Here is a 21,483-nt window from a genome sequence, read left to right as displayed (position 1 = left end):
TTATTTTCCTTAAAATACTTTACTCAGAAGATTCTTTATTTAGAATTATCTTCAAAGGACTTAGAAAACTCTGCTTTCAAATTAAAACATAGATTTCTTAACAGTATCTTGTTTCGGGTTGGAATAAGAAAACAGCAGAATATGTAAGATTTGGGAGACTTACCGTCTTAGATGTAAAAATTCATCCTGGAGTGTATGTCTGGAAATGTGTGATCAGAAAGTAATTGATAATTTTACTTTGTATATTACTAGAGACTTTGAAAGAACTTATGCTTATTTCAGGAAAGGAAAAATAGTGTGTAGTTATTGAAAATTTGAAACGGTAAAATCTGCACATTCTATTCAGTAGCTAGGAAATATCCATAAATCATGTTTTAGAACCCTGGAATTTGAAATAAATGCTCCATTGTTTGTATAAAGGTTTAAAAACTCCGATCAGGTCTTTTCATTGTTGACATATCATGCATGCTGCTGACATGCACTTGTCTGAAGGTTTTGGGGACTCTTGGAGAGTTTATTTTTGTCATCCTTGTCACTGTTATGCTTCTTACTAAAGGGAGGGATTCTTTAAGTAAGCAACTTGAGGGAAGCAACAAAGAACTGAAATATAAAATGTTTTGCTTCCTCAGTTTGGCTTTTTGCTGCTTCTGCTTTTGCTGTCTAGGACTGACTGATTGATTCCATTTCCTGGCAGCTCATTTTTGTTATCTGTAAACCTGGAGGTCAGTCTTTCAGAATCCCCCTTTTAAGATAACATAAATTAATTAGTTCCTCTTATCCATGGGCAGAAAGAAACCTTTCCTTGGTATGATTTTCCAAGAGGGATTGTTGATTTAAGTGTTAAATTTCTTTTTTTTTTTTTTTTTTCCTTCCTTCCTTCTTCCTTCCTTTCTCTCTCTCTCTCTCTCTCTCTCTCTCTCTCTCTCTCTCTTTCCAGATGAATATTATCTCTAGTAAGATTTTGTCTCTCATATTTTGGTTATATCCTACTTTGCCAAACCATTTCATTGTCTATAATAAGTGCAAAATTATTGGAAACTGTACTTCTCTGCTTCTTACTTATGCTCTCTGGGACACATCTCTTTTAAATCTTTTTTTTTCTCAAATTCTGAATCCTAGATCTCAGTACCAGTACCATCTGTCTGTACGGACATCCTGGCTTCCATTGACTAGTTTCAAAAATGCGTGTTAAATGTGCTCCATGTAGAAGACCCTGGAAAGCCCTGGAATATGGAATTTAGCTGTCTGAGTTGGAAACAAGAAGACGGCTTAGTTGAATTACATTGCTTAAATGTGCTTTGAAAGACAAAGACAGCATGCAAGGGAAGCAGGTTTCAAGGGCCTATCCTAACATGATAAATGAGAGAAATGACATTTGCACTGTGATCTAAAGAATGAATGAAGTTAATTGAGAAAAAAAAATTGGGATATAGGTTAACAGGAGAGTCGGAGGTTGGCTAGAATCCCTAAAAGCATAATCTTAGAAGAGGATGCATATTCCATTTTATTTCCCTTTTGTTTCTTCCAAATTTCCTAATCCTTTAATGTCTGTATAAGTCATTTAGATTTTATTAAATGAAAATATAAAGTAGTATATTATGCCTCACCTCACTTCCTGATTGTACATTCCTAGGAAATGGCAATTCACATTTTAACTACTACAGTCTCCCAAACAGTGCTTTGCATATTACATTTGCTCAGCTGATACTTGATTTAGTGTACTAATAGCTTTTGCAAGATTTGGAATGGAGTCAAGAAGGAAGAAATAATTATCCTATTATAGGCCTTACTTATCCTATTATAATTTCATAATTGACTTTGAATTATTTAGTTATGGTCATTTGAATGTGCCACTTAAAATTTGTCATGAGTAATTTTGGATTAAAGAAGAGCAGTGTTTTACTATACTGGGTACAGTACTTAGGTGTGTAAGCAGAAACCCTGGTGACAAAAATCTTAGCAATGTAAGCAATGACCAAATGGCTTTCTCAGTTTTTTTTTATTTTTTTTATTTTTTTTTATTTTACAGCACATCAGTCTTGCCCACAAGGTCCTTTGTAATTCTCCATGGTTTGATTTTTCAATCTGTAAAATGGGGGATTAAATAGTACCAGTTACAGGGTGTGTTGGGAAGATGCGACACAGTAAGTAACCTGAAGTTTAGAACTTGTCTATTGCTCAACGAGTACCTGGTATACAAGTGAGTGTTCCTAGTGGTAGTATTTTTTCTCATCCGTTAGAAAAACTAATCAGGAAACTTTTTTCTAAGATGGAAACACCCTTTCTTTTCTTTTCTTTTTCTTTGTGTGGTACCAGGGACTGAATTTCAAACCACTGAGCCACATTCCCAACTCTTTTTTATTTGATTTGATTTTATATTTTTTTATAGACAGGGTCTTCCTGAGTTCTTAAGAGCCTTGCTAAGTTGCCGAGGCTGGCTTTGAACTCAAGATCCTCCTGCCTCAGCCTCCCAAATCACTGGGATTACAGGCATGGACCACTATGCCTGGCTAGGAAACACCCTTTCTTAAGGAGCATATTCATGAGTTGTTTTAAATATCTTAAAACAACAAGAATAACAACCTCTTATTTGGGTTAGTTTTGTTTCTTAAAGAAAAATATTGGAGGATTATGCCTTCCCCCCACTTTTCTAATTTAAAATTAGATTAAATAGGAGTAGATCTTCTTTTATTAAGTTAGTGAAGGAACAGAAACCTTTCTGCCTGCATTCTCTGGTCAGTGTTTTGTATTGTGTGTGACTTTTGCCTTTGATTCTGTTTCTGTTTGAACTCATGTTTTCTTCCCCAGAGCACCTATCTTTCTTGGTTTGAATCATCTTTCTGTCCGTTCTCTGTCGGTTAAATTTTCTCCCATGTCAGGGTAATTGGTTTCACTGTATTTTCTTGATAATATAAAACAGTTTTAAAATTGCTTTTTCTACTCTCTGTGCCAAATCACTTTTGAGATAGTTTTTCCTCTGATTTGTCAGGATCCAATCACATTTTGCTTGTGCAGTGTTTTTTCTTTCATTGTCTCCATATTTTTGTTTTACTGTGTACCCTGTTTGAATTATGAGATGTCTAGTGCAACCTGGTTTGTATTGGCAGATAGCAGAAAATTTTTTTGAATGGCTCAACATCCACCTTATTGAAGGTCCCATATTTTCTTAAGGTTGTGTCTGGAATGAAGGTCGATAGGCTTAGAATCAGCCTGATGCCCAGTGACTTGCATCATGCGAAATGAAATTGGTATATAATTAGTGTATTTTGCCTCTGATTCTCATTATTCTGACCCCAAGGAGGGCATCAGAGACATCTGCAAGTCCTGCCCTGTGCAGTTACCTGGGGCCTTCCTGATGTACCCTGTTCACAATGGTCAACTTGGAGGTGTATCTTCTGCACTGCAGTTCCAACTGTCTTCTCTTCCTTCTTTTTGTTGGTTTTTCCTTATTTTCTGGTAACTGCAGTATTTGAATTGTGATACATGTAAGAGGTTGGAAATAGTTCTCTGGTCGTTTAAAAATAATTTATAAAATAGAGAAATATTCATTTCATCTGATGTAAACATGGTGCCTGACCTAAGCAGGGGGACAGTTAAAACAAAGATCTTAAGTACATTCCTGCCCTTATCCAGTTACATTGGCTTTCTTGTTTCTTAAGCTGAATCATAGGTAGACTACTGGTAATTTTTTTTTTTTTTTTTCGTTTTAGCAGCTTTGACTTTGCCATTTGTGGAAATTCTGACCAGAACGTAAGAACTATCTTGCTAGTAATAGGTTTCAATTAAATTACGTTTTTCATCATTTCCCAGGGTCTGTCTTAGAAACCACTAAGAAATCTTAAACTAAGCTTCTTTTATGCTTGAGTCCTCTAAATTAGCTATTTAATAAACGATGAAAGCATTCAAATAAATGTTGATACAGGGCTTATGATTTATAAGATTTTCACTTATTCTTTGAAAAACATTTTATGGTCCCTAATGCTTTTCCTTCCTTATATTGTAGTTGTCAATTTATTAACTGTATAATTCATAGCTGTACTTTGCTATTATCCATCTCATTTTGTGATCATCTTGCAATATGATGTCATATGTAACTGCTCATGTTCAAAGGGCTCTCAGGCTGTTCATTTTCCATTTACCATGAAAGATTTAGCATGCCAAGTGCTTGGCCACATCACATTTCCTATGTCGTTATTAATGTCCTGAGAAGGACTGCTGCAAATGAAGAAAAAGGCATATATCACAATAAACACCAAGTTTGTTACATAGCCATGAGTCATAAAGCTGGCTTATGAGAGTAGCAGACCTTTTAGTGAGTAAGAAAACCTTTAGTGCACTTAGACATTAATATTCTTTTCATAAGTCTGCATAGAGGATCTTTTTGTTAGTGAAACTACTCAGCCTTAAAGAAGAATGAATATGAATGAATGTCATCAGACATTTGCTGGTAAATTGATGGACCTGGAGACTATCAAGCTAAATGAAATAAGCTAATCCCAAAAACCCAAATGCTGAATGTTTTCTGTGAAATGTGGATGCTAATTTACAATGAAGAGGTAGGGGTTTAGGGAAGTTACTTTGGATTAGTCAGAGGGAGTGAAGGAAGCGGGAGAGGGAATAGGTGTAGGGAGGAGAGTAGAATGAATTGGACATTATTACTCTATGTGCATATATGACTATACAACCAATATGTACATTCTATATCATGTACAACCAGAAGAATGAGAAGTTAGACTCCATTTATGTATGATGTGTCAAAATGCATTCTACTGTCATGTATAACTTATTAGAAGAAATAAAATGAAAGCAATACCAAATTAAGCTGTAAGTTGGGGATAAATGAATGTATTAAAAAAGGTGTGGAGGAATGTACATGGAAATAAAATATGATCTATATGTATTTAATATCCATAAAGTGAATGATCAACTGTTTAAATAAAGAGTATATCTGTTATGCATTACCTTAGTCACACTGAGAACCAATACTGTTGTAATTATCCACTATTAGAGACAGGACTCCAGAACCACAATTCTGAACCCAATAGCCTAGAAGCACCTTGGCTATCATACTCACTTGGGAGTTGGTGATAAGTCTATTGCTAATACGTTCCTAATACTGAGAGTAAAAAGTAGTTGAAAACACTAGTCTTGAAGTGGGATATGTAATAAACAGAAATGTTCTGTGTATTTTGTAATCTCATTATTCATTTAGCATTATATGTGTATGCATTCTTTCAATGCAGGAATTTTTAACAAAAGACTAAAAGTACAAATTAATTCTTACATTCATGACAATTCTAAAATGGCTAAATACGCAAATGATTATTTTGTACAGAAACACTATTTATCAAAGATAAGTCCTTTGAGATGCTGTATTTAGTAGCATTAACATGGAATGATATTTTAATAAAAATTATTTAAATAAAAAGACATATTTTGTAGTCTTAAATAATTTACAGGCTAGTTAGGGAGATGAAACATAAACATATCTTTCAATTAAAGAAAAGGAAACACCTGTAAGCTTTAGTTATAAAAAGTACAAATTTGAAAAATGTGTCTTAGGCTTTCAGATGGGATGAAAGCATTATGGGTCTTGGGACCAGGGACTTTGTGCATAAGTCAGACTCTGGGTGGCTCTTTGAAGTCTTGAGTTAACAAGGTATTCCAATCAGAGCGCATCAATAATGTGGCTATTGTATGTGTTGTAAATAACATATACTTAATCCATTTTTTTTAAATCTAAAGATCTAGTCTTGTTTTTGTTTCTTTCATGCTATAGACTCATTGTTTGGTTGCTCAGAAACCTATTACCTTTTCCATACTGTTTAGAATTTGGGTTTTTTGATATGTGTGTGCAGTGTGTGTACATACGTAAATTTCAGTATGTTATCCAACTATCATATATAAAATGGCAAGCACAGCAAATGGAAGCAGTTGTGACTGTTGTGGGTTAAGTGTGGGCAAAACTATTATTTTTAACCCATATTCATAAATCAGAAGTTTAATAATCTTATATTGCATCTGGTCATTTATGAAGAGATTCAATTTTGCAACCTTGGATTAGATTTTTTTTGGTTAACCTGTTTATATTAATTTATTAGCATTTATTTAAAATTTGCCACTGAATTTTTGGGATCTTTAAAAATATAGATTTATTAGAAAACCCATTTTGAGAAGGTAGCCTTCAGAACTATATAATAGTCAGCAGTGCAGAATTATAAGCATTAGATGAATAAAACCTTGGTTTACACTTTTTCTTTCTATTATAAAACATGGCTGGTATTCTAATGCTTGTTTACAAGAATGTTTACATACAACACTCTGCCCCATAACTTATAAATCATTTGCAGACTAATCTAGAACATTATTTTAAACATAGTTTTTATTTAAGCTCAATTCTCAAGAATTTAAAGTGTATTTTAAACAATAGATTATCCTTAAAAATTATTTTCTTGAATCTATCTGAACTAGATTCATTTGAGTTAACTGTATTTTAAGCACATTTCATATTTAGTTCATATATAGAAACAAATACATACATACTGAGCAAAATGATGGGAGGCTTTACGGAGCTGAGAGTGGTAACAGATGAGGTCTCTTACACATGACCCATTCACCCATGGTGAATTTCTTCATTCATTATACCTTTTGATTATAACTGCACCATTACTTATCTTCAGTCAAATTTGTAAATCAAAATTCAAAATAATACACTATTTGGTCCGACTTACTAGGTCCTCGTAATAGCTTGTTTGTTTTCTTGATCAGCAGCCGTCTTTGCCAGGAAAAGATTTTAGGGCTAATATTTGCAAGGAGCTTTTTCTGCTCTTTCTGTCATAAGCCGATTAAAAGTCCTCTGTTGGCATCTACTTAAGAGAAGTTGCAGCTGCCACTTCAATCTGAGCGGTTAATAGGAGGGAATACCGGGCTTATGGCCTTTTCCTTCCCACCTTGTTTTGCACCAGACTCTGTACACACCAAAAGTTCCTGCACGTGAACATTCTATTTGCCCGCAGGATTTGCCCTCTACTTTGAATATTTCAGACCATTCAGCATTTAATGTTTTCTCTGATTTTTTTCACCTTTAACTTTTCCTTTGTACAGTTTCTTTATTGAAACTTAAACTTTTACAAAGCATTGCTTTTTCAGTTGTATAAATATAGCAAGATCTGATAGACAAATCATATTAAAATTGGGTTAAACTTTAGAAAATTGCGTGGACATGTACTGGCGAGAGTCACTTGGCTGCCCTTAGAAAATGGCTTTGTGTTAAAAGGATTTTTAATCTTTGTGGTGTTTAGGTATCAACTGTTTAGGATTGAGTATTCTTTTGAAGCACTCATCCGGTATTTCATTAAAAAATGTTTGGATTAATAAACCTTGTGGAAACAGCTTTATAATTATCAATTTATTTATAGGTGAGGAAGATAAAAGCCTTTGAGATACAGCAGGGATAATACATTGTTTCAAGCCGATTATAGAGAAGAGCTAGTTTCACAGAAACGGTAGACCTGAAAGGAAAGCTTCTTAGAAGTGGACGATAATATAATGTCATGTGCTCATCTTTTCATTCAAGACTTAAGACAAAAATATTTCCTTAAGCTTGCTTCAGTCTTGTGGTTTTATAACACCAGGAAATATTGTCGGTTGCAAAACACTTAAAGTTTTATTTCTAATGAAATTCCTTTGGGTAAAATATTGGAAGAGAAGAAGAAAATTACATAAAAGTAAAATAAGAGTTTTAAAAAGACATTAAAGAGTAATGAATACATAGAAAGAAGTGAAGAGAAGAAGGAATGGATAGACATGAATAGGGAAGTCGGTCAATCATTTCTGTGAGTAGAGTCTTCTAATTTCTTAATGACTCCTGGCTACAATCTCAGTTTTCTTTGGTATCCTCTTATTGGATAAGAGGATTACAAAGTTATAAAGCTATTAAGACAAACTGACTATTTACATTTAAGCCATATCATTAGGTAAATAGAAATGTATTAGTTCAACAGATATATGTTCTGTACCCCCTATGGGCATACGTACTTTAGTTGCTGGGATGCAGCAATAAACAAGAAAGACAGGATCTGATTTCAAGGAATTTACCTTCTGGAAAGGAGAGAAGAATAAAGCTATCCTGTGTTGCATAAGGTTAATTTCAGAGTTGTAAGTACAAAGGAAACATTTAATTTGATGTGCAGATCCCCATGGTAAATATAATGAAGAGAAGATCTCATTCATAACCACTGCAAAATTCATACTTTCTCAAAGAAGGTATGTAAGATCTTTGTGAAAATAATTAAAACTTAATAAATTAGTAGCTAGAGAATTCTTAAAGGTTGTGAATATGACTTAAACTAGGGTAATATCTTTTAAATTCAGGATGAGGCAACCAATATTTAGAAAGGTTCAACATGTGAGATTTTTGAAGGATATAGCTGTGGTTACTTTTTCCACTATCCATCTGTTTTATTCATACCCTTGGAATAGAGGTTGGAATATTGTCCCAAATCTGGCATTAGTTTTTCCCAATTGGCAGGGCCCAGTGGATTGCTGTTGTTCATTGATTGTTATAGATAGTTTTATGCTGAGTGCTTTTATTTTTAGTAAGTGCATTTGGAGTTTTTCAAGTAGTATTAGAAGGAAAAAGATTACATAAAATGTAAACAAAGGGACAAAGTGACGTCATGTTTATTGGTGAGAGAATTTAATACTATAGTTATATGAAATCTTTCCAAGTGATTTTAAAAAGTATGACTACAATGAAATCCTTGCAGAATTCATGGAACTTGATCAGAAAATCTGTAAACTGATGTAGAAAATTCACGGGCCAGGCAACTGTAGAGTGCATGTTTAGTATGCAGGAGTCCCTGGGTTCAATCCTCAGCACTGCCTCAAAGAAAGAAGGGACATTTGTAGTCAAGGTATTGAGTTTTATTATAATTAAACAGTATATTTTTGTGCAAGAAAAAATAACAGAGAGGCTAAAAATTTATTCACATGTGAAACATTGTGATATGAGACAGAGAATGAGGAAAATCTGACCTGCGCAAGAAGTGATAAAATATTGACTGTCCGTATGGGAAAATAAGTTCAATAAAGCATAATTCATACCATATACAAAAATATTTTTTAAACAATAAGTTGAAATATAAAAGAATGTCTTTTTGCATTATGAAAGTTCTATTTTTTAATTAGAAAAGACAATCTGACTACATTAAAATTAAATATTTGTGACTGCATGACAAAAAATTCACCCATTTTAAAGAATAAAAGACAAAACAGAACCAGTCTTACTGTAAAAATTCTTAACTAATAAATTTGGTTAGAACAGACATGAACAAGTTTATTTGGTGAAATATTTTTACTTCCTGAATTGATTCTTTAAGGAGCTAGGAGGTTACCTGTTCATTTTAATGTAGTTTTGTTTAGCTTATAGATATGTACAAATAGTATGCAAATATGGTTTTGCTTAAAAATGACAAAACTCTATGGGGTTAAAGGACTAGAAAGCTGAAGACCTATTAAAGAAGAGAAACATTCCTATATGAATAAGTGGAGTAATTCACATCAAAGACAATTGCAAAATAACAACAAATATGTATCGAGTATTAACCATATGTTTGGCCATGTTTAACTTAAAATTTTTCTCAATCATGTTAAAATGGCAACACTGTCATAAACAAAGTAAAACAGGATCATATTTTTGAGGCTGACTGGCTGGTGAAATGGTAGTTCCATAAGTAGAAATTAAATAATAAAGCAGAAAAGGAGGTAGGGCTCATAAACAGGTCATGAGTTTGGAGTAGCATATACTGAATTTGAAGAGTTAGTGAGACACCTGGTAACGTGACTGTGACTTGGAAGAAATTTCTGAGCTACTGCTATAGATTTAAAAGAGCATATGCTTATGAAAGATATGTATTTGAATCTAGAAAGTACTTTGCGATGATAAAAAGAGGACAGAATCTTGGAGAAAAACCAAGACCAGGCATTAAGAGGTGTGCAATTCTATTGAGTATCTAAAATAGGAAAGATTTCCCAAGTTGTCATATGACCCAGTGAAATAAACCACTAAGAGAATCAGTAACTCCTGTCTTCCCATTGCTGATGCTTGGTTCATTAATAGAAAACGATTATCAAATCAGTCCCTGAAAATGTGTGTTTTTAGTTGTACTAAAAACGACAACATGCTTTGAATTTCAGGGGAGTTAGTAAATTAATCCTCATTGAAATATAAGGATGCAGTTGAGACCTACTGTATGCTTTTATGTAAACATTTCTTGATAACAACTTTAAACTTTCTCTTCAGAAGTTAAGTGTTTTAGGTTGGGGGCTGAGTTTTGGTTGCTAAGAATTAAACCAGGTTCTTCTGCATGATAAACAAATGCTCTAGCTGGATTTTTTTTTTTAATTAATAACTGCAAAGAATTATTACATTGTTCCAAATTATACATTGGAGATACGCTTTTCTTGACAATATATTAAATACTTTTAAACAGTTGCTTTGGAAGAGTGTAAATTGTCATTATTTTTACACAAAGATTTTGTGTTTGTCTGTGTGTGTGTGTGCATTTTCAAATGTCAATTAGGGCTGAGCATGTAGCTCAGTGTAGAGCATTTGCCTAGCATACTTGAGGCCCTTGGTTCAATCCTCAGAATTGCAAAAAAAAAAAACAAAAACAAAAACAAACAAACAAGCAAAATCAAAAAACAAAATCCCTCAAATGCCACCTAGCCCTTCTGATCCTGGAGCAGAAAACCCATTGTTTGTTTTGCCTTATAATTGCCATGTTATTTTTGAAGCAAGTGTTTTTCACCATGATTTCATAGATAAAAGGGTTAATAGAGGGCTTCTGGGCGTTGGGTGAATAGTCTGAAATTGTATGCTCTTGTGTGAAAATAATGAGAGTATATATTTAGATCTATCATTTTCCAGTTTGAGCATCCATACCTTTCATCAGATTCTCAAGAGTTTCTCAAGCCATTCGTTTAAAAGGATCAAAAAATGGCTTTTGTTTTTAAATACTTGGTTCAGAAGTTTAACATACTTGAGGAGTTTTGAAGGCTAGTTTTATAATTGGAGCCATTATAAAGGAACAGAGGATTACAGACATTATTTAGCAAATCACGTTAAGGTTTGTTTTTGTCTCAAAAGCTTCCTACATTATTATGTTCCTCTGTCTAGGTCATCCTGTTGGCATGCTCTTTACCATAATGGTGCTACTGTATTATCCAGCCATACTGCAGCACTTAAAACCAGTTCTAAACATTACCATTTATACCTCACATCGGGCACAGAAAAATAAAAGCATCAGGCTATCTCCAACAAGTTTTGATCTTGGAAATGTGGAAGGAAGAGAATCATGAAGAGAAAAATCTCAGACTTTCATAATTGCTTGCTCTATTTCTGCAAGGTACATCATTGGGATTTTAATTGGAATTGCATTGAATCTGTATAGCACTTTAGGTAGTATAGCCATTTTGACGATATTAATTCTGCCTATCCAGGAACATGGGAGATCTTTCCATCTTCTAAGGTTTTCTTGAATTTCTTTCTTTAGTGTTCTGTAGTTCTCATTGTAGAGGTCTTTCACCTCTTTTGTGAGATTGATTCCCAAGTATTTTATTTTTTTCGATGCTATTGTGAATGGGGTAGTTTTCCTAATTTCTCTTTCTGAAGATTCATCACTTATGTATAAAAATGCATTGGATTTATGAGCATTGATCTTGTAACCTGCTACTTTACTGAATTCACTTATGAGTTCTAAAAGTTTTCTGGTGGAATTTCCAGGTTCCTCTAAATATATAATCATGTCATCAGCGAACAGGGATAGTTTGAGTTCTTCTTTTCCTATTCGTATCCCTTTAATTTCTTTGGTTTGTCTGATTGCTCTGGCTAGAGTCTCAAGGATGATGTTGAATAGAAGTGGTGAAAGAGGGCATCCCTGCCTTGTTCCAGTTTTTAGGGGGAACGCTTTCAGTTTTTCACCATTTAGAATGAATAAAAAACCTAGAATAGCTAAAGCAATCCTCAGTAGCAAGAGTGAAGCAGGGGGTATTGCAATACCAGATCTTCAACTCTACTACAAAGCAATAGTAACAAAAACGGCATGGTATTGGTACCAAAATAGACAGGTAGATCAATGGTACAGAATAGAGGACATGGACACAAACCCAAATAAATACAATTTTCTCATACTAGACAAAGGTTCCAACAATATGCAATGGAGAAAAGATAGCCTCTTCAACAAATGGTGCTGGGAAAACTGGAAAACTATATGCAATAGAATGAAATTAAACCCCTATCTCTCACCCTACACAAAACTCAACTCAAAATGGATCAAGGACCTCGGAATCAGACCAGAGACCCTGCATCTTATAGAAGAAAAAGTAGGTCCAAATCTTCAACTTGTTGGCTTAGGATCAGATTTCCTTAACAGGACTCCCATAGCACAAGAAATAAAAGCAAGAATCGACAACTGGGATAGATTCAAACTAAAAAGCTTTCTCTCAGCAAAGGAAACTATCAGAAATGTGAAGAGAGAGCCTACAGAGTGGGAGAATATCTTTGCCAACCTTACCTCAGATAGAGCGCTAATTTCCAGAATCTATAAAGAACTCAAAAAACTCTACACGAAGAATACAAATAATCCAATCAACAAATGGGCTAAGGAAATGAACAGACACTTCACAGAAGAAGATGTACAAGTAATCACCAGATATATGAAAAAATGTTCAACATCCCTAGTAATAAGGGAAATGCAAATCAAAACTACCCTAAGATTTCATCTCACCCCAATTAGAATGGCGATTATCAAGAATACAAGCAACAATAGGTGTTGGCGAGGATGTGGTGAAAAAGGAACACTCATACATTGCTGGTGGGGTTGCAAATTAGTGCAGCCACTCTGGAAAGCAGTGTGGAGATTCCTCAGAAAGCTTGGAATGGAAACACCATTTGACCCAGCTATCCCACTCCTTGGCCTATACCCAAAGGACTTAAAATCAGCATACTACAGAGATACAGCCACATCAATGTTCATTGCTGCTCAATTCACCATAGCCAGATTGTGGAACCAACCTAGATGCCCTTCAGTTGATGAATGGATAAAGAAACTGTGGCATATTTATACAATGGAATATTACTCCGCAATGAAGAATGATAAAATTATGGCATTTGTAGGCAAATGGTCGAAATTGGAGAATATCATGCTAAGTGAGATAAGCCAATCTCAAAAAACTAAAGGACGAATGATCTCGCTGATAAGCGGATGAGGACATATAATGGGGGGTGGGAGGGGCTAGCATTAGGTTTAGGGTTAGGTTTAGAGTTAGGCTAAGGAGAGCGGTAAGAATGAAGGAAAGAAGGACTGTGTAGAGGGAAAAGAGGGGTGGGAGGGGTGGGAGGGGTGGGGGGAGGGGAAAAATAAAATAAACATCATTACCCTATGTAAACGTAAAAAAAAAAAATAAAAAAAATAAAAAAAAAATTTAAAAATAAAAAAAAAAAAAAATCTCAGACTTATCATTGATCATTAGTATACATGTGCTCCCTCAGTCTGGCTAAGATAGTGGAGATTTTATTTTTAAAACAAATACTTGACTTTTGAATTCAGAAAGGAAAGAATAAATTTCTTTTCCGAAAGTGACACATATTAGATGAAATAGTGCAGTTGTTGGAGGTTGTATTTCGGAGATTTTGAAAACCCCGTTGAAGTAATTCCAGACATGAATTTAATATAACTGTGCTCCGTATGGACAGATTTTTATGTCATCAAAATAGGTTGCTGGTGTCTTTTCAAATGTAATGTGGAGGATCTTTATTTGTTCTTTTTATGGCAGAAAAACAAAAAATGAATACTACGACAACAACAAAAAAGGAACTTTCATAAGGCAATGATAGTCCAAGAATAAACCCACATGACATCTATCAAAAATTCTTTGTACCTATGTTGGTGGGTGAAATTTTCTTAGTTGAGCCATTCAAGAAATATTTAGTGAGTGCCTGTTCTGTGTGAGAAACTGTGGGAAAGCTTTGGGTGATACAACAGTAAACAAAAACAGCAACCAAACTGGCAAAGAGAAAAAATAAACAGGCTAAAACCATCATTTTTTAGTTTTTTGGATAACATTGCACACTTACACTTTAAAAACCAAATAATCAAATAAATGAATACACACCTGAGCCTTACATTCATTGTGAAGGATATAAAATTTTACTTTCAGTACAGTTCATTTCTCCATATTTTCAACACATTTTAAATATTTTAAGTGATCACTTGCCTTCTCTAAATTAATGAGGAATTTACCACTTTTTAGAGAGTACTAAGTTTTGGAATAATGTGATGCTTATAAGTAGAGTTAACTCTTGATCCAACCATGAGAAGAGAACCAGAATCCAACAAGTCAATAATAATTGGCAAAAATGTCTCTTCTGCATGGGTAACGTTTGACAGATCTCACAAATAACCTAATAAAAAACAATCAAAGAGAAAGAGTTTTTAGGGTCTTCATTTAGTTGTTTTAAACTATTTTGAAAAAGTACTGTAAACGTAATGGATATTACCATGTTTATGAAAACAATGAAAAAGCTTTTTCCAGTGGATAAAGTTGAACATGATGCAAACAGGAAAACACACTTGTGAATTAATCACACAGATTTCCAAGTTGAAAGACTTCCTGAGTCCTGTGATGTAGTGAAAAGAGAACAGATAGGACTTAGACCAAGAGCTTTGGGTTGGGCGTTAATGTTCTCTTTTGTCATTAGGATAATCGTGTGTTCCAGATTTCTGGGAATGGCAGTTGATTATCTCTCTTGCTCTGACACAACTAATAATATTTCCTTTCATTCTTAAAAATGTTTTGTTTTGAATAAGAAACTATATGGTTACCTACTCACTGTATGCCTCACTTATTTTCCTAGGGGAAAAGAGTATATGGTACTTTTAGTTTTTTTAATGATATGTATTTTTTTAATTTTAAAAATTGTATTGGTTCTTTTTAGTTAAACATGACAGTAGAATTCATTTTGATATACAACCATAGAATATGTCTTATTTTAATTAGTACCCCATTCTTACGGTTATTCACAATGATGGTGTTCACTGTGGTGTATTCATATGTGTACAGGAAAATAATGTCAGATTCATTTCACTGTCTTTCCTTTTTCCATGCCCCCTCCCTTTCCTTCATTCCCCTTTATCTAATCTACTGATATCTGTTCTTCCCTGTTTCCCCCTTATTGTGGTTGATTAGCTTACACATTTGACCTTTGACTTTTTGGGACTGGCTTATTTCACTTAGCATGATAGTTGCTAGATCCATCCATTGCTGGCAAATGTCATGAAGTCATTCTACTTTATGACTGAGTAATACTCCATTGTATTACTATATATACACCACATTTTCTTTACCCACTCATTTGTTGAAGGGCATCTAGGTTGGCTCCATAGCTTAGCTATTGTAAATTGTGCTGCTATAAAATTGATGTTGCTGTATCACTGTAGTATGCCGATTTTAAATTCTTTGAGTATATACCGAGAAGTTGGGTAGCTTGTTCAAATGTTTGTTCCATTCTTAGTTTTTGAGAAATCCCCATACTGTTTTTCAGAGTGGTTGCACCAATTTGCAGCCCCACCAGCAATGTATGAGTGTACCTTTTCCCCCACATCCTTGTCAACATTTATTATTACTTGTATTCTTGATAATTGGCATTCTGACTGGGGTGAGATGAAATCTCAGTATAGTTTTAATTTGCATTTCTCTAACTGCTAGAGATGTTGAACATTTTTTCACATATCTGTTGACCATTAATAGCTCTTCTGAGAAGTATCTGTTCAGTACTTTTATTTTTTTTTTATTTTTACAGCCTGCATTTTGATTCATTGTACACAAATGGGGTACATCTTTTTGATGCTATGATTGTGCACAATGTCTAATTGGAAAGAAATTTTTTGCATAAGCAAGTGTTTTACAATCCCAAAATCATTGTAAGAACAACTATGTGATATTTAAATCCTAGTATATGCCTTTGAGCAGAATGATTTGGGTAACACTATAAGAGAGTAGTTTCATTTTAATCATGTCATTCTTGAACAAATTAGCATTATTCTCAATTAGTTCTGTAATGCCTATATTTTCCAAATTGTGTTGTGTTGAAACTAAGTTACAGACCATGACTATAAGTAATGCTGAGATTTAGACTGTCTTGGAATAAAGAAGAGGTACAGATTCCATTTTTATGAAAATTCAATGGGTTTACTGAACTGAGTGAGAAAAATGGAACCAATTATTTCATAATTTCATCATTGTTCAGTTCAGTTCCGGATGTTTGTATTTCGCCTCTTATCATCTTCGAGAGGTACTTATGTGTACTTCTATTAACTTTTGAAAATGATAATAATGTTATTCTTAAGTCATTATCAGCAACCACACATTTTAATGCTTTTCCCTATGAATTTGATCTCAAGTATGCAGTCCTAAATAAAAAACTTTTTCATGCAGCTCTATTCCTGAATCCAGTTGTATTTCTGAAAATCCGTTTAATCTCTTCAAAATGAGTGCACTTTAACTTTTTAAATTTCTTCCTGTCAAGCCTTTGGAGGATTTGTATTAATTTGAAACGAAATAAAACAAAACCACTTTTTATCACTATCAAATGAGTTTCCAACTTAAAAGTTCCTTTATCAATAAAAGAAGAAGCTAATTTTGCCTAAATCTGAGAATCTTGACCATCAGGAGGACTCCAGAAGCTTGACACACAAGAGGCAGCTCATCATATGGAACTTTAAAAAACACAATTTCTGGGAAAAAAGTTAGGGGCTAGCAAATAGTACAGAGCCTTATTAAAAACATTAATTAATTAGATACTGTAATGGAAGTATCTGGTCACTACTTGCAGTTTTTATTTGATACTCAATGGGTATTAGTTGAGTGAATGAATATGAACTAGGAAGACTGAAGAGTCAAGGGATTGTATAGTACCAAATAATGCTCTTTCTTTTATTTTTTTCTATGCCAGCCAAGACCTTCTCCTATAAAGATTAGTACAAATGACCAATAACATAAGTTCATTCCACAGACTCAGATATTTAAAAGAAGCTTTATGTGTCTTTTCCCATCATTCAAATTATTTTTTTTTTTACTTCCAAAATCTGAAATTGAAGATTCTGAACCACCTAGATTAGGATCTAAGGTCACCAAAAGACTCAATTTTACTATCTCCGTCTACTGGCAGGGAGGAACTATACCCAAGCATCTGGACTGGCATAGAAAAGAGGAGAAAGAACATTTAAAAGGTAAGCAAAACATATATCTTTTTTATTTACTCTGATTATTTTTAAAAACATGTCTTATCATACACTCTATTGTGATTAAGGTTGATACAACAAGCCATCTTAAAGCTAGAGAATCTGTTTAGGTGGAATAATGTTCTTACCTGAAGCTCTAATACAAACAAGTGGAGACTGAACAACTTCTTTGATGATGGCTGTGACATCTTTGCTCTTCCCAACTTCTGTCTAGTCTTTCCAAGACTGGAGTGCTACTTTCATATCCCTGATGGTCTTCAAACTGCAGTGTGCTTGCTGGAATGCCTATGTTCTCATTTCCTGGAACCTCTGACATGTTAAATATGACTTTACCTGGCAAATTGAGAGAGTAATGTTCTTTATCAAGCTGTGATTTGTTATTCTGGTGTTTCTCTGATATTTTTCCATTCTTCATTTATTAGTATTTTTGTTTGACAGAAAGTGCTAAATAATGGGCTCAGTGGTAGAGTGCTTGGCTAGTATGTGTGAGGCACTGGGTTTGATCCTCAGCATCGCATAGAAATAAATAAATGAAATAAAGGTATTGTGTCCATCTACAACTAAAAAAAAAATATTTTCAGAAATGTGCCAAATATAAAACTTTCTTGGTAACTGATAAGTCTTAATATATATTTGTATCAGTATATTTTTTGGAATTTGGTATTTTGCTTGGTTATTAGAAATCTTCTGAAATTGTATTGGTTCACATTTAATAAGATTATGACATTGTAATCAAACTTTGCAGTATGATACCTGCTATAAAATACTTTGGTGATTTGTGTGGTTGTACAATAATAGATCTCTGTAATTCATGTATTTTAGATGATTAGTACAGTTGTCTTCGAGGCATATGTTATACATATCTTTTTTTTAAAAAGCCCTCAACTTGAGAATAGGGATATTAGCCCCATATCAAGGTAGTTAATAACATTACAGTTGCTGCAATGATTTTTACCTTTTTCCCCACAGTTTTCTCCTTTCTTCTCTCCCCTAACCCTACATTGGCTTATATCTTTGTTCCTTTTTTTTTTTCCTGGAAAATGTTACATTTCCTTCAGAAGAGGAATGGGCAGATTCATAGGGAACATGGGTGGAGAGTTTTCAACTTCAAAATTAGCTTTCAGAGGCAAGAATTTTCAAGGCAATGCTGTGCTCAGACAGGTCTGTTCACTTCTGGGAGGTCATGAATGCAGCTGTTCCATTTGCTCAGACGGGGATTAGACTCATATAAACAGTGCAGATGTCATAAAGAGGGATTCTCAAATCTTGTGGTATCTGACGATGTCCAATCTGACAGACATATCCTCAGAGTCTCCCCTGAGATCAGAAGACAAGGAAGTGGATATTTTCGAACAATGTTGAAAGGACTAGTGATAATGGAGTGTTGGAGAAAAATCTCACCTCACAAATGGAACTCCTGGTGGACTTGGTTAAGTCGAATTCAGTCTTTACATTGAGTTAAAGCATATATCTCCTGCAATCTGTTCCTTCCTCCATTTCACCTCTTCTTTTTAACCCTCCTTTTCCTTGACCTTTGGCTTAATTTAAAAAATTTTGTGATAAAACTCATTGCTGAAGAATCCAGCTAATGGATATATTCAAGGCAATTCTAGAATTAAGGATACTGAAAATCTCATTTATATGTATTCACTCTTTAATTGTAACCCTTCTAGTGGATGAAATAGTGTAAGGGGGAATCAAATAGCTTGGCATATAATGGGTATCCTCATCATTATTTACATGTGTCTTTTGAGAAGAACCCTATTTTCTCACCAAAATATATGTCTTATTATTAATATTCAGTCATTGTTTCTTTTAAAAACCTCACATTTATATTTGTCATATTTTTACATCACTGAAATGGACAAAAAATGTTAAAGGGTAGAGTGTGGGGTGGGGAGGCAGTGTTTTTTACCACAGCAGAATGGTTAGGACATTCATGAACATATTTTATTTATACTTTGCCTATGAGGGGTGCTTGTCCCAGTGTTTTTATTCCTGATATCATTATGTGGAATTCCTGATTTTAAAAAAATGTAGTAATCTGTTATCTTGCTACAAACATAAGTTATAAATAGCAAATATTTATTACGGAAATGCAAGCACATTTATCACTTATTGACAGCTCTTAGTAACTCTAAAATACGAGATAGGAGGATATGCTTTGTATATAAATGCCTGAATTTGTTATTTTTCTTATCTTAGGGTAGCATTCATGAGAAAGTCATGGGCTCATTACATATACATTGTATGCATTCACTTTTGAAGGTGAAATGCTAACTATAAATAGGAAGCAGTAGTCTCATTTTTCAGCAATAACATATATGACTGAATATATTAACACTTTAATAAATATATTCCTATCTCATTTTTCTTTAGGATTCATTTATTTGCCTAATGCACAGCTAGCCTAATGCACAGCTTAATTTAAAAGAATTTTAAATTTTAATTAAAAGCAAACAATAATGAACTTATGATTCTGTGAAAGACTATCATTTGGAGCGACTGTCATTTTATTGTAATTTTTATTGATAAATTCTAAACATCCCATTGGAATGTCAATACTTTACCTAGACATTGTGAACTCACAAAGAAATAGGTAACAGGCTGATTTTGAGATTGTTGGTAAACTCAAGTCTGAATGTTGTAAGTTATATACCCCAGGCAGATAGAAAGTTTGGTAAATACTGAGTCTCCAGAACAGATGTTCTTTATTGAAAATATTTTCTCTTAAATTTATTTGTTTTTTAAGAAGTATATGTAATATGAATTTGTGCTTCATCATGTTAGCCATTTTTGTCATAACAATATAGCTTGGTATAAATGTATTTGTTACTTAAAACATTTCAGAACTCCTAATATTTTAACTTTCTACATTGAATAATAATATAATTCAATAGGAGAGTTGATTCACTAATTTTTAAAGTGAATTTTTTTTTTTTTTTTTTTTTTTTTTGGTAACGTGGGCTACTCCTAATTTATCTCTCTTCTACATTCTGGTTTGGCCTCTTCGTGGTGTCTAAAGTAAGGTACAACTTAACAAAGAAAGAAAATAACAGCATTGCCTAAACATGTTTCACAATATTAGGGTGTGTGATTATATGCGTATGCAATTATATTCATTACTAATTGGTGCAAAGGCCTTAAAGAGATTCTGTGTTTATATCCTTGGCTATTTATCCTGTGCCATAATAGGTACGAACACTATTGTCAGTTTTTCTTCCATAGTTGAGCATTCATTTTAAAGGCACCCCATTGTATAAAACCAAATGGGTTATTTTTACGATTACTCAGAAACTTAAAATACCCTGTCAAGCCCTTACCATTTCTAAATCATATGTCTCAATACAAGAAGAATTTTATAGCTCTTATTTGATGGGTCTTTTATGATGTAAGGTCAGGCCTTTTGAGTGTGAAAGTGGATGTGAACAGTAATTACATCAGGGAAACGGATTTAAACCAATGCTCTCCCAGGCAAACCCAAACACTTCTACTACAGAAAGATTTTGATTGCAGTTATAACAAATTGTAGCTGTAACTGCCTTAAATAGTAAAAGTGATTTATTTATTAAAGTAACTGAGATGCCCAGAGTTTATTGTGTGATTTAGCTCAACTTTTTTGTACAATGATATATCTACTCACTTTTTTGCATTAACTTTTATTTTTTTTATCAGACTTTTATCAAGCTAAATGACTACCATAGTTTTGAGTCTCACTTCTACACCCAAAATTGTCTGGTCTCCAAGTGTTGAAAAATGGCTATTGAGTTCACTCTGATCTGCCTATTAGAGTGATCCATGCAACAAGGAAAATGGGCTTGTGTTGATTTCCCAGTATACTTCTGGGTAGGATCAATTCCACTTTTATCCAGAGTTGCTTCATAGTAATGATGAGGGACCCTGGGGAAAGACTCAGTATTTTAACTTTTCCTAGTGCACATAGGAAGCTTTCCATGCACTTCCTGAACACATTCACCACTATTTCCATAGACTGAGAAGAGACTAATGGTTTAATTCTTACACTTTTTATTATACTCAGGAGAATGCCATGACTACTACTACTTCTTTTTTTTTAATGTTAGCATCAAGAAACAGTAAAACTTCTACAAATTTGCTTCTTTTCCTCCCTCTTAAATCAGCCTACAGAAAGAAAGCAGGACTTTTAAATCATTGCCTAAAA

The 21,483-nt window shown here is 33.7% G+C and overlaps 1 protein-coding gene across 3 annotated transcripts in view; it reads left to right on the top strand.

Moving 5' to 3' along the window:
- The window catches only part of Pdgfc (platelet derived growth factor C), a 219,477-nt gene that overhangs the window by 88,439 nt on the left and 109,555 nt on the right, over nucleotides 1-21,483 (top strand). Inside the window, exon 2 of one of the 3 annotated variants that reach the window (XM_047567352.1) lies at nucleotides 17,231-17,291. The exons of the other annotated variants lie outside the window; for them this stretch is intronic. The gene's annotated coding sequence lies outside the window, so the exon portion shown is untranslated. The remainder of the gene's footprint in view (nucleotides 1-17,230; nucleotides 17,292-21,483) is intronic. 3 annotated transcript variants of the gene reach the window in all.

This window comes from Sciurus carolinensis, chromosome 10 (genome assembly GCF_902686445.1).
Source record: "Sciurus carolinensis chromosome 10, mSciCar1.2, whole genome shotgun sequence".
Classification (NCBI taxonomy): Eukaryota; Metazoa; Chordata; class Mammalia; order Rodentia; family Sciuridae; genus Sciurus; species Sciurus carolinensis.
Note: the sequence above shows the minus strand (reverse complement) of the source record. Positions and strands in the feature narration are given on the sequence as shown.